The sequence below is a fragment of the Plecotus auritus genome, assembly GCF_963455305.1.
Source record: "Plecotus auritus genome assembly, chromosome: 1".
Taxonomy (NCBI): Eukaryota; Metazoa; Chordata; class Mammalia; order Chiroptera; family Vespertilionidae; genus Plecotus; species Plecotus auritus.
Window position 1 is genome coordinate 226,982,847 of NC_137770.1, and position 13,342 is coordinate 226,996,188.

The 13,342-nt window shown below is 36.2% G+C and overlaps 1 pseudogene across 1 annotated transcript in view; it reads left to right on the forward strand.

Annotated features, from left to right (window-relative positions):
* LOC308242126 (jun dimerization protein 2-like) overlaps positions 1-9,520 on the forward strand; it is a 29,186-nt pseudogene extending 19,666 nt beyond the window's left edge. The window contains exons 2-3 of the transcript in view: positions 4,619-4,736; positions 9,186-9,520. The product of the transcript in view is annotated as a jun dimerization protein 2-like (transcript). The remainder of the gene's footprint in view (positions 1-4,618; positions 4,737-9,185) is intronic.
* The last annotated feature ends 3,822 nt before the right edge of the window (positions 9,521-13,342 follow it).

The following is a 13,342-nucleotide window of genomic DNA, read 5'->3' on the forward strand; positions in this document are numbered from 1 at the left end:
CCCACAAACAAACAATATATTCCTAAGAGAATTACTCTGGCAGGAGACCAGAATTGTGAAGATTGCTATTTTGAGAAGTAAGATTGCTTCGGTATCCATTTTCCTTATAAATGGTTACGTTTGGATATTTTGGAGGTTGAATCTAATTTATTATTGCTTTGAAGATGTCATATAATACTGTATAGAAAGCTGGCTTTTGTGAGTGAAATAATATTATAGTTTCCAATAAAATTACAAAATATTTACTGCATCAAGGCCAGAAACTGTGTCTGATTTCAATAGCAGGTAAATAAAGACCTGTTCCCACAGCCTTAAATCACTGTCATCTCTACACAGGTATGTTATTCATTTCCAGGGGAAAAAGGCTCAACACTGCCCAGTTCTATTGAACGTAAATTTTCTTCTTACTGAATTTTAAATCCAAAGCAAACAGCAATGGCTCAAAAAGAACAGCAATGGAATGATTAAAACTCAAGTCAAATTCATTTAACAATGCATAATAATAATAATAATGTATTTTAAAAGCTCTGAAGTCAAAGTATTAATTAATTTTATAAAATTTAATTAATCATACCATACATGTTTTGAAAACAATCTTTGCCTAGGGGATGAAATCAAATTAATCATGGAGAAGTTTGCTTACAAATAGGTGTTAAATGTACCTTGTAATGGCATGAGGAGGATTTCATTTTCTGCTCTAAATGATGTGACTGCCAATTTTAAGGTTGTCAAAAGAAATGGTCCCTCCAGTAAACCAAGAGTTAAATCTGCATGGTTTTTCTAAGATATATTTTTATTGATTTCAGAGAAGAGGGGAAAGGAAGAAACGTAGAAACATCAATAATGAGAGAGAATCATTGATCAGCTGCCTCCTGCACGCCCCACAGTGGGGACTGAGCCGGCAACTGGGCATGTGCCCTGACTGGGAATCCAGTCCTTACCTCCTGGTTCATAGGTCTATGCTCAACCACTGAGCCATGCCAGCAAGGCTAAATATGCATGTTTTGTATCCAGCTCCTGATATAAGATTCTAGCTTTATATTCTAGAAGAGCAATCATGGACCAAGTGTACAAGCCATGGTTAAAAATGACGAGTTCACCTGTATGTGGCATATTGACTGTGTTAAAATAAAATCTAATGACTGGAGGGGGTGATACAGTGATAGATAGCTCTTTCACAGATGTAATCACACAATACTGCTCCCAGAATTGTAGATTACCATAATCAATGATATTCTGAGACAGTTCTCATGAGTCTGTCACTTACACTGCATACCAGGATACTCCAAATAGATCAAATATTTTTAAATGGACAAAAAAACTGTTTGAGGAAAACTTGAATTCCTGTATGCTTTGGCATGGGAAAGACCATTCTAACTATAGTACAACACAACATTCAGAAGTATTAAAGGCAACAACTGATAACATTGCCCACATTAGCAAACAGATCAAAAACCTATTTGGACAGTAGTGGCAAAGTATTTTGCTCCTACTCAGTTATTTCTCATTGATTACCACTTTCTTTAACACAAAACAAAAAAAGAAGCCATATCATTCAAAAATCTCTAAACTCCAACATGGGCTTTTCTCATGATATTCTAACCGGACCTAGTTCCTGTAAAGCATTTCTAAAAATTATTCCCCTAAAACAGCATAGCCATCATTCTGCTTCGCGCGTATGTGTGTGTGTGTGTGTGTTTCTGTTTTTACATGAATGCATTTTTTAATATAACTTCATTTTGTGAGTATGGTTGGGCAAGATATTTACCCTTTATCATTTAACCCCAAGTTCACTCTTCTATATGCTCTGTGTGATCTGGGCCTGAGAGACTACACCCTGAATTTCCCAAAGTCTCTTGACAGATGGTTTTCTCTTAATGTAAACCAATGGGAGGCACCTGTGGGAGATTGCAAAGAGGGAGAAGGAAGAAAAGATTCTCTTCTGGCTTTCAGAGTTGGCCTGCATTTCTTTGACTACAAGAGGGCGTAATGGCCCAGTCTCAGTGTTTTCCATCACTCCTTGCACAGCCATCTGTACCACATCAGAGATGTCAGCATGGCTACACTGTATGGTGACATACCCCACCCCTACTATGAATAGCACCTTCTCTGAGTCAAAAGCCTCAGGGAACCCTCTTCCTGATCTACAGAGATGAGGTGATGATGCTTTAATCCCAACCCCAAGCTCCTAAATTTTGTGACATCATCTCATTCATTAGGCTCCCAAGCCCAAGGAGTGCCAGCTTTTCAAAAGCTATGTGACTAAATTGGCTATTTTAATGATCTCTGGTGCCATACCATGCATAATTTCTATTTTTTTGTTATGACCCTAACTGATGCTATAAGTAGTACCAAGAATGGTCACAGGAACCATACCTTTAAGTATAGAATCCTAGAATTAGTTTTGATAATGAGATGTTATTAGAAACTGATAATCTGTAACATGGAGTGGTATCAGACTACTTAGATTGACTTGTAATTTCTTTGGATTAAACGGTCTGTGGTAGACCAGGATATCAAGTGACTATAGTAATTGAACATTATCATATTAACAATGATATTAAAAATGAAGAGTGGGAGGCTGGCTTTTGATTATCCTTAAAGTCTTCCAAGAAGGAAATGACAAGCTTGGGGTTATAAACTCTTTGACCAATCATAGTCAAATGACCAATACTATTGTGGTCCTGAAATAATCAAATATCTCTATATATAAAAGCCTAAGCGACCAATTGACTGGTAGCTATAATGCGCACTGACCACCAGGGGACAGATGCTCAATGCAGGAGCTGCCCCCTAGTGGTCAGTACACTCCCACAGCAGGAGCACTACTCAGCTGACCAATGGGCACCAGACGCTGGGCTCATGGCTGGTGAGCACAACTAAGAAGGCGCGAGCCTCTCCCACAGACACTCCCCCTGCGTGCCCCTCCCCTATTGGAACTGGATCAGGACTGACTGGGTGTGAGCCCACGGCCCCTTCTTGGACATGGGTGTGCCAGTATCACCCTAGGATGGGCACGCAGATATCGCAGTGGAGTGGCAGCGAGCCTACTGAGCAGTGGAGGCGGCAGGTGCAGCAGAACCAGGGTGAGCGGGAGCGGCACAATGCCCAGGGTGATCTGGGGCACCTTCCAGGCCTCCTGCCACTTGGCACACTACTACATCCCTTGGGGGATGTAGGACTGCTGGTTTCAGCTGATCCCCACAGGCCAGACCGAGGGACTCCACTGGTGCACGAATCCGTGCACCGGGCCTCTAGTATCTTATAAAGGCTGAGCAGATAGCAATAAAAATTATATCCCCAATTTAATTATGTTCAATATAAATTAATCATGCAAGTAGAATTCCTACTTTTCTTATCACTTATGTAGATATAAAAGAGTAGAATGAGGGATGAGTGTGTGATACTGGAATATAAAAATTTGCATGTTCTTTTTTTTAATTGTTTAAAGTATTACATATATTAATACATATATCTCCTTTTTATTCCCCACTTACTTCCCCCAGCCTCCCCTACCCCCTGTCACATTTATGGCAAATGGTTAAGTAATGGTGTAATTAATTGAGATTAAGAAGCTGAGAAGAGGAGAAGGCTAGTGAAGAGCACAGGAAAATAACATGATGAATTTAAGACATTCTGAGAGTGAAGTATCTGAGAGAGAGGCTGACAGAGAGATATAAATAGTTATTTATGAGATAATGAATGAAAGGATAAATGAATGAACAAATGAATGAATGTGAAATACTCCAGTGGAAAATGTTCTTAGACTTCTGAGGCTACAGGTAACATAAAGATATTTTTTAGCATGGTAAACATATTCTGTGGATGTTTTACCTTTGCACTGCAGAGAATGACATACTGCAACCTCTTTGAAAATTTCAGAGTTACCCCATGAGTAAAGGGTCCTATCATTGTTTTTTCAACAGAATTATTAAGGTATAATTGATACTCAATGAACTACACATATTTAACACATAATAAAACTGTACATTTTGACACATATATACTGAATAGAAATACTGCAATCAAGAGATAATATATATAAATAAATGCACATATATTAGTCACCTCTAAAAGTTTTTTTTATGCCACTGATAATCCCTCTCCCACACTTCTATCTACCTGAATCTCTAACAAACCACTGATTCAAATTCTTTCACTATATTTTAGTATTTATTTTCTTACTATTTATGTAAAATGAATTAATACAGTATATATTCTTTTTGTCTGGCTTACTTCATAAAACATAATTGTTTTGAGAATTGCCAGAGACTAAAACCAACAGTAGTTAGTATATTAATGCAAAAAGACCCATTGGAAGGCCAATGGTCTTTGATATTCAGCAGGGCTGAAAATCAGCATAATATTGCCCTGCTGTGGCCTCAATGGCTCAAGGCAATTCCCTAACCTGATAACCCTTTTACTGTTTACCAAACCTTACCTTTGATATGCCTGTATGCCTTACTAAATAGCAAACATATATTCAAGTAAATAAAAAACAGACCAGCCAGAAGTCGGTGTGCCTCTCTAAGAGAGAGGTTCCCACCTGGCCCCCCATGCCTTCTAAATTCATATTTCTTATATAGTATTTTCATTTGTGCATTGGCCCCTTCTTCAGATCCTGAACCCTAGCCATGCAAGTTGCAGCAACTGGCTCCCAAATAGGAATCTGGAGGAGAAGATTTGCCTGAGTGAAAAACAAAGTGAAAAAGGAAAAGTGCAAATTTACCAGAAAGGTAGGAAGTTCACTGGAAAGGTGGGAAGTTCACTGGCCACAAAGCCCATGCCAACTTCAGAGTCTTGGACCATGAGTTGATGGGGACATTTTTAATCAGCTAGGTTATAATGGGGAAGAATTCGAGTAAAAGGCAAAATGATCATTGTAAATTTTAACTTGTATGCTCAAGGATAAAGAAATTAAGGTGTCAAAAGGTACTCCCTTAAATCAGGCTCAAGGGAAACGAGTGCCCTTGTCATCTTTAACTATGTGGCCTCTTGTTCAAACTGCGTTATGCCCACTTCGTATTGGGGATCAAAAGTATGTAACACCTAAGGTCCCCGGATCCTCTGCCTCAGGTGTGGAAAGGCTCAGTAGCTAGAGAAAATGGGGCTAACAGTCCTTTTACAAAAGGACTCTAATGCTTTGTCTGAAAATTACCATATGATGCCTTGGGACAGGCAGATTTTTGCTAAAACTATTTTAGACGCCAGTCAATGCTGTGGAGAGAAGAATAGGATAAGATCTGTGATCAACAGGCTGAGATCTAGGCTGAATTCTGGCTGTAAGTCCCAGGCAATGTAAAACATCTGAAAGATCCATGAAAAGAACTCTGATTTATTAAGTCTTGTCTATGTTTTATGTGGGCTTGTCTGTTGATTGTTGTTTTATCTATCTTTGTTGTTTGGTTTAATTTGTTTATTGTTAGTCTATTAAGCATGCTTTTAATTTAATTTAATAGAAAAGAAACAGTAGATGGCCAGGCCATTACTAAATTTCCCTAGAGCAAACAGAATGTGGGGTGGGGAGAAAGAATATGAGCAGTACGCATGGCCTATCATACAGATTCTAGGAAAATTCCCTAGACAAAGGGAGGTAACTAAAAAAGGCCCCAGTCCATTAATTACTAGGTCTTTTGGTGATCCTGTAAAATGGATGGCCACTCTTGAGAGTGTTATTAAAAGTCTCATTTTCACCATGTTTTTATTTCCGAGTCCATCATTTGAAATTTGGATAGATGAGACATTCTCACAATTTAGGGATGCATCTGGGATTTCTAGATCCATGAAGAGAAAAAGGCTAGCTTAAGAGATGGCATGTCCTGCCCGATTTTGGGTGGCCTCTTGGCCTAAGTCCTAACTCTTCATGGTTGCCATGGAATAAACCCAAGACTGTTTTTCTTTAGAGGATGGTGAAAATGGCACAAGGAAAATATACAGGCTGGGTTTGGGCAACAAGATTAGTATTTCTATAATAATGGGTAGTTCTTGAATAATAATGGACCACATTCCAAGGTTGCTTCACAGGTCCTGTTTTTAAAAGGAAAATAAAATAAAATAATACTTTAACATTAAAGCCACTGGAATTCAGTAAGTTATCTCTGTTACAGAATTTGCCACAAGAAAATGCCTTGGATAATAATAATTGGCTTTAAAATCTCAAAGTTGTAAAGGCAAAATATAGATAACTCAAATGAAAGTTATATGGTAAATCTTTTTTAGTGGTAATTATATATGAGTAAACATAGTTTTCCAAAGTCTTTGGTTATTTAAAACTTTGGAGTTTGCTGAATTAAATAATAAAAATTATTAAATATCTAGGTATTTTAAAATGACAAAATATTAAATATTAATCTGAGTTTGCCTCATATGAAAAATCTAGAGGATAGATTTGAATCTATTAATTAAATATGCCTTGTATTTTATTTGAAATATATCCTTAAAAATATAAATATATTACTAATCTGAAAAATGCTAAGTATTTAACTTGCCACCAAAAATTTGAGGCTTCTAAAAGTTAAAAGTTCACATTAAATTGGGAGAAATTATATGGTTGTAATAATAAAATGCATAAAGTATAGACATTCATTTTTAAGAAAGATAATTCTTGTATTTTCTCGGGAGAAATTAGTAGTTCAAAATACATTGTAGTCCCTATGTATACTACATGTAGCAAAATTTCATCCTAGGATATAATATTTTATTGGCCTGATTAAAAAAGAGGATTAATTCCATGGTCTGAACCAAATTTTTAATATTAAAACCAGTTTAAATTTAATTGATATCTTTTAGAATAATTACAAAAAGTGTATAATATAATCTTTGGGTTATGCATATGTGATAGTCTTTCCAACTTAAATTTCAAGACTTTAATTGAGAGATAGCTTTGGGACATTTCAAGGGTCCTGGAATAATTCAAGGATTTATTCTCTCTACTTAAAAGAAATATTTTTTAACTAAATTAGGCCGATCTAATATACTTGAAATCACATGGGAAGCTTTATCAAATAGAAATTAATAACTGTGTTCTATTTATATACATATATTTTAAATATTACAAAGGGTTCAACCTCAAAGCTTGGCAGGACAAGGTTGCTCAATACTTCGTTAGCTTTTCACAATATAATAAAGGTGTCATATAAAATCAGTTATAAGAGAAGCCAATATTTTATAAGCAACTGATTCTGACCAAGTCCAAAGTAAAATTTGCAGACATATGCAAATAAACAATGGCCAAAAAGAATGCTGTTTAAAAGTAAATTTAAGCTTAAAAAGGAGAAAATTTTAAATATCTTCTGCTACTATTTACAAAGTAAACTAGAAGTTATTATTTAAGCATTAAATCTCACCATTAATGAGACACTGTAAGTAAAAAGAAAGTTGCTTTTACTTGAGATGTATGCATTGCAGTATTGGCCAACATGTTTCTCTCCTACCTGTTTTTCAGAAGAGCAACCAAGTTGATTGTTCCATTTGAAAGAAAGCAAAAGTCTTTAATGTAGTGATTTATGGCAAGCCCACAGGAAAATCTGACTTCAGCAATGCTTACCCAATTAGAAAAGAAACTCCCTAAATGGGGCTTAGAGACTGCTTTGAACCCTAGTAGATGCTGAGAAAGACCCCGGCACAGGAGAAATGACAAATTTATTCAATATACTTAGGGATCCTAAGAAAGCTTTTATTAAGTTTATGCAAAGACCTACAGAATCATTTTCTGATTTTGTGGCTCACCTCACTTGAGCAGTAAAATGGCAAATACAGCATGTAACAGCAGTTTGCAACTATCTAAAAAAAAATATAAATGCCAAGCAGTTTGGGGCCATCTGGTAAATCCTATCTTCCCTAAAGGACACTTAAAAGTAAATAATTTGCATTTTGCTTCCCTAAACAAAGCTTATGTCAATATACTCAAAAAGACTGATAGCAGAAATCTAATTAGTGTCATTTACTGTCCATAACCAAGGACAAATAAAGTTAGAAAATAAACCTTATTTCAGATTGACTTAAATTGGCAAATTGAAATAAGTGACTATTCAGGGGAACTTAGTTGTCACTTACTAAAAAACAAATTACTGCAGTTTTTATGCCACACCCCTATTATTATGCCAAAGAATACTAGGCAGGTACCTATTCCTAGAGCAGTGGTCGGCAAACCACGGCTCGTGAGCCACATGCAGCTCGTGAGCTGTGATTTGCCACTCTGTTGACTAATGAGTTTGCCTACCACTGTCCTAGAGCATTAACTGTTTTTACTGATGTTTCATCTAATGGTAAAGCTGCTTATCATGCAATGAATTCAGACCGAGTCATCCAGACCAGTTATACTTCTGTGCAAAGAATTGAACTAGAAGCTATCAAGGCTGAACTGCAGAATTTCCAAGAGCCTCCTAATATTATTTCTGATTCTGCCTATGCTGCTGGCCTGCTAAACAGAATTGAGATTACTCAATTAAAATGGCTCAGTGACCAAAGTCTATTTATACTATTTAAACAGGTACAGCAAATGATATAGCAAAGACAATACCCTTTTATATTATTCATGTTAGGACTCATGAGTCCAGGTCCTTTAACAAAAGGAAATACATATGGGAATCAGTTAATTGTTTTATTACAGCAGGCTAAACAAATGGTCAAAGAATGTCCTGCTTATATGTTACATCTGCCTCAAAGGCCTAAAACAGGAATTAACCCTCAAGAATTGATAAGGGACCATATCTGGCAAATGGATGTAATACATTATACTCCTTTTGGACACCTTAGGGCATTGCATGTCTCTGTAGATACCTTTCCAAAGGTCCTATGGGCCATCGCTTCTACAGTGGAAATGGCAAAACAGGTCATTAATCATTGTCTAACTACTTTTGCCATCATAGGAATTCCCAAAATTACTAAAACTGACAATAAACCTACATACACAAACTCATTTCCAGCAATTTTATAAAAATCTAACACATTACAGGAATACCATACAATTCCCAAGGACAGGAAATTATAAAAAGCAAACATCAGCAGATAAAATCTAAACTTGAAAAACAAAAAGGGGGAATAGTGGTGAAATCTCCTGTAAGTAGACTACACCAAGCCTTAATTACTTTAAATTTTTCACTTGTAACGCTGATGGCAAGACACATATAGAATTACACTGGTGTCAGAATAAGCCAAAGGAAACGGTTTGGTTAAATGGAAAGATCCCGAGTCTGATTTATGGAAGGGTCCCAACCCCTTGTTAACCTTTGGTCGAGGATATGCTTATATATTTCCACAAAACTCCAAGTCCATGTGGATTCCTGTAAGGAACATTAAATTTCAACATGGATCCGAGAGAGGAACTGACCAAACTAATGAGGACCTTGCACCGGAAGCCTCACCCTCTACCTGTGGCTGCAGACAATTGAGTACTCCAGCCACAAATAGCAGTAGCCCCAAGCAACATGCTGAAGATAAGAAATGGGAAGAGAATGAGACCAAGGAGAAACAGTCCAGAGATGACCTGGGGGATGGAAAAGAAGCCTTGCCATGCTAGCAGTCATCAGTTGTGAGATGGTGTGGGTTGCCCTGGACAAAGCCAGAGAAGGTCAGACCTGAATTATCATTGCCCACCATCCAGAACTCTAATTATTGCTGCCATGTCACAGGGGACAGTGATTGGGAAGGGGGCCCATAAAGAACCAATGGCCCAGAAAGAAGCCTACTACAAACTAGTTCCTTAGATGCCTGGCAGAAATTCAAAAAGGACATGAAAGAACTCAATCCTTTTCATTGAATCTCCCTACATTTGACTCTTAGCATAACCACTATCGTCTGCCTCATTCTTGTTCTTATATGTTTAATTCTAGTCTGCAGATGCGGAATGAAAAGTCTTAAAAAAGGACTCAAGCCCTGCAGATGGCATACACCTTTCTAGATTTATTACAAAAACAAAAAAGGGGAAATGCCAGAGGCTAAAACCAACAGTAGTTAGCATATTAATGCAAAAAGACCCATTGGAAGGCCAATGGACTTTGATATTCAGCAGGGCTGAAAATCAGCATAATATTGCCCTGTTGTGGGCTCAATGGCTCAAGGCAATTCCCTAATCTGATAATTCTTTTACTGTTTACCAAACTTTACCTTTGATATGCCTATATGCCTTGCTAAAGGGCAAATGTATATTCAAGTAAATAAAAAGCACACTGGCCAGAAGTTGGTATGCCTCTCCAAGAGAGAGGTTTCCACCTGGCCCCCCATGCCTTCTAAATTCATATTTCTTCTATAGTATTTTCATTTGTGCATTGGCCCCTTCTTCAGATTCTGAACCCCAGCCATTCAGGTTGTGGCAGAGAATCAGTCATCTTTTTGCATGTATCAATAGTTATTTATTTTTCATTAATTAACAGCATTCTATTTTATAGATATACCCCAATTACTTATCCATTGATAAACACTTGGCTATCATTGGATATTTTGTATATTATGGTTATAATTTGGATAACCATCATTTAGGTATCCTTTGGATAACCAATAAAAAATTTGGATATTAATTATCTTGAGATGCACATTTGGACTACTTCCATTTTTGACTATTACAAATAAAACTACAACAAACTTTTGTGCACAAGTCTTTAAATGAACATATACTTTCCTTTTCTTTTTTTGTAAAAATCTAGGAGTGAAATGGTTAGGTCATATGTTAGGTCTATGTTTAATTTTTAAGAAACTGACAAACATTTCTTGAAGGTTGTACTATTTTACATTTATACTAGCAGTGTATAAGTCACAAGGTAAAAATTGTCCAAAACTCTTAGATTAACCACATGAAGAAAAAGCCACATAGGTATTATATAGTCAGCATTGCAATTTTTTTCTCCCATTTGTGATACTTTTCACATTTGTATCCAAAGCCATTCCATGCATTAATTCCTTTTCATTACACATATTACAATTCCTGGCTCACTTTTCTTAGCTTTTTATTTTTTCTATTTAGGATCCATCTATCCTGTTTTCTAAACTGGCATATAGAGTTGTTCTTTTGCAAGTCTTTTGTCTTTCTGAGGCCTAGAAAGCAGTACACATGAGCTTCACAGAAAAATAGCACTTATTCCTGTCGGTCAATCAAGGAAAATCTTGGGAACAGGATCTTCTATTGCCAAATATTTTTTATTACAGATGGGATTTTCGTCCTTGGTGATTTCTTAGAGCAGCTACCTTGGATATCTGCCTGTTTCTATTTAGCCTTCTTATGCAACTGTCTTTCTATGATCTCACATTTTTCTCCATTACTTACTATTGAAAATTTCCTTAGTGACAATCCCAACTAATTACCAATACATTTTAATTAACAATAACTGATGATAGCTACCAACTGAAAAGTAGCCAGCAATTTTAGAACATCCCAATTATTCTGCCAAATTCTGATGTTTTACTCCTTTCGCCAATAGTCAACATTACCATGAACATGAACGCTTATATTTTACCTCTCAGCTTTGCTCAATAAAATCTTTAATGAGAAAAATATAGCACTATCCTATTCCTTTAACCTAAGAAACTTTCTGTGATCTGTCTCTTTTTGAACTCCTTGTGTGGAGTTCTATTATAGTACCTCTTATATTATGAATTTAAATCTTTATAAGTTTGTTTTCCATTATTATGATGAGTCTCATAATGGCAGATCAAGTCTTATTATACTTTTTATTTTCATAATAGAGACTCAGTTCACATATAATCTTTTAAGATGTTACAGGTATAATTTCAGCTTTTCTGATTCCAGTTCTTATAAGATGTAGGCATCTGACAGACAATATTTAAAATTTTATAGATTCATGGATCAAAAAGGAGATATTTCAAAAACCATTAAGCAATATCTTTATTGATTCTCAGCTAACATGTGCTCATGCTGAATGAGCCCTTTTAAATGATTTCTTGACAGATAATCTGAACATGGCAATCTTTTCTTTTTTCATTAGACAAAAATATTTATAATATTCAAGTAGCCTATGAGTATGGAGGCAAGTCACAATTTTTGTTACCATTTATGAATTTCAAGTGTCTATTTCACCTTGAAAACAAATAATGTGAATAAGTTAAAATTTAGTTTTATATTTTACTTTATAATTATTGAGATATTCCACATGCCATATTCTGTTTGATTCATAACAGCCTTCTGAGACAGATAAGGCAAGTTGGAAGAATGACCTACAGTTACAACCATTCATGCTACAACTTATGCAAAAGTTTCCAGAGAGAAACACATACCCATTAATCATAAAAATCAAAAGGGAGGCTCTAAAAGTAAGGGCATGTCTGTGAGCAATAAAAATACTAAATAATGGCATGGTAATTAGGTTTTTTTGCCTCCCCTCACAATCAACACCTACTTGTGAAAATCAAAGTGATCTCAGTAAAATAGATCAGATCTTTTAAATATTCAGAGTGGATTTAATACAAGAACATTTAGAAATGAAGAACTGGATTTGAATGTCAGTGATTATTTTTTTTTAATCATAGCTTATCTCCTTTAAAAAGAGGCAGTACATTGGCAAAGAGCATAGGAAAGGTATTATTCTCTTATATACATTTCTCCTCCTCCAACAGACTCTATCAGTTCATTATAGATGTGTTTGCTTTCAAGTTCCTCTTTTATATTGCTTGAGAGTTAATTCTCATTGTTCTTTACTACTAGGAGTGACTTAATCAGTGGGTGAAAGTCCATTTAGGTTAATTCACCTTAGTGAGGATAAACAGTGAAATGAGGTGATGGTGTGTATAATGAGTGCCTAGTGTCCTGGGAAAGAGATCTTCCTGGAGGTGGGAGCACAGAAAAGTCAAACTTTACAAACTTTGTTAAGAAACTGACAAAATACTAACCCAAATCTGTCTAGTGCTGTAGGCATCTTGCTCTGTAACCCTAAGGACTTTATCAGTTGTATCCTCTCACCTTTAGACCTCTGGTCAGATTCAATCACTGCAAGAAAAGGGTAGGTGATTCAAGAGCAGAAGGAAACAGATAATTGTTCTCTTCTTCCTCCCTGATTTACTTCTGTGATCATGAAAAAAGCTACATTTCTCCACAAGTGAACCTTTTTCAATAACCCCAGCTGTCATTGGCCCAAGGGGGGTGATTGTTCTGCTGTTGTTAGTCCTTGAGTATTTCAACATCCCTTACTGGTTCTCCTTTTGGTTTCCTTAATTCTGGTCATACTTCAGTAAAGAGTCACATCATCACCATCTTGGTTCTTCCATATTACTGCAGAACCACAGCCTCTCCAGTCATTATGGCCCATTTGATTTCTGCCAAATGACATTTCTTAGTAAGGGGTATAAGTAGAGTTGACGGATGTATACAGGTTGGAAGAATGTGAAGTGATTA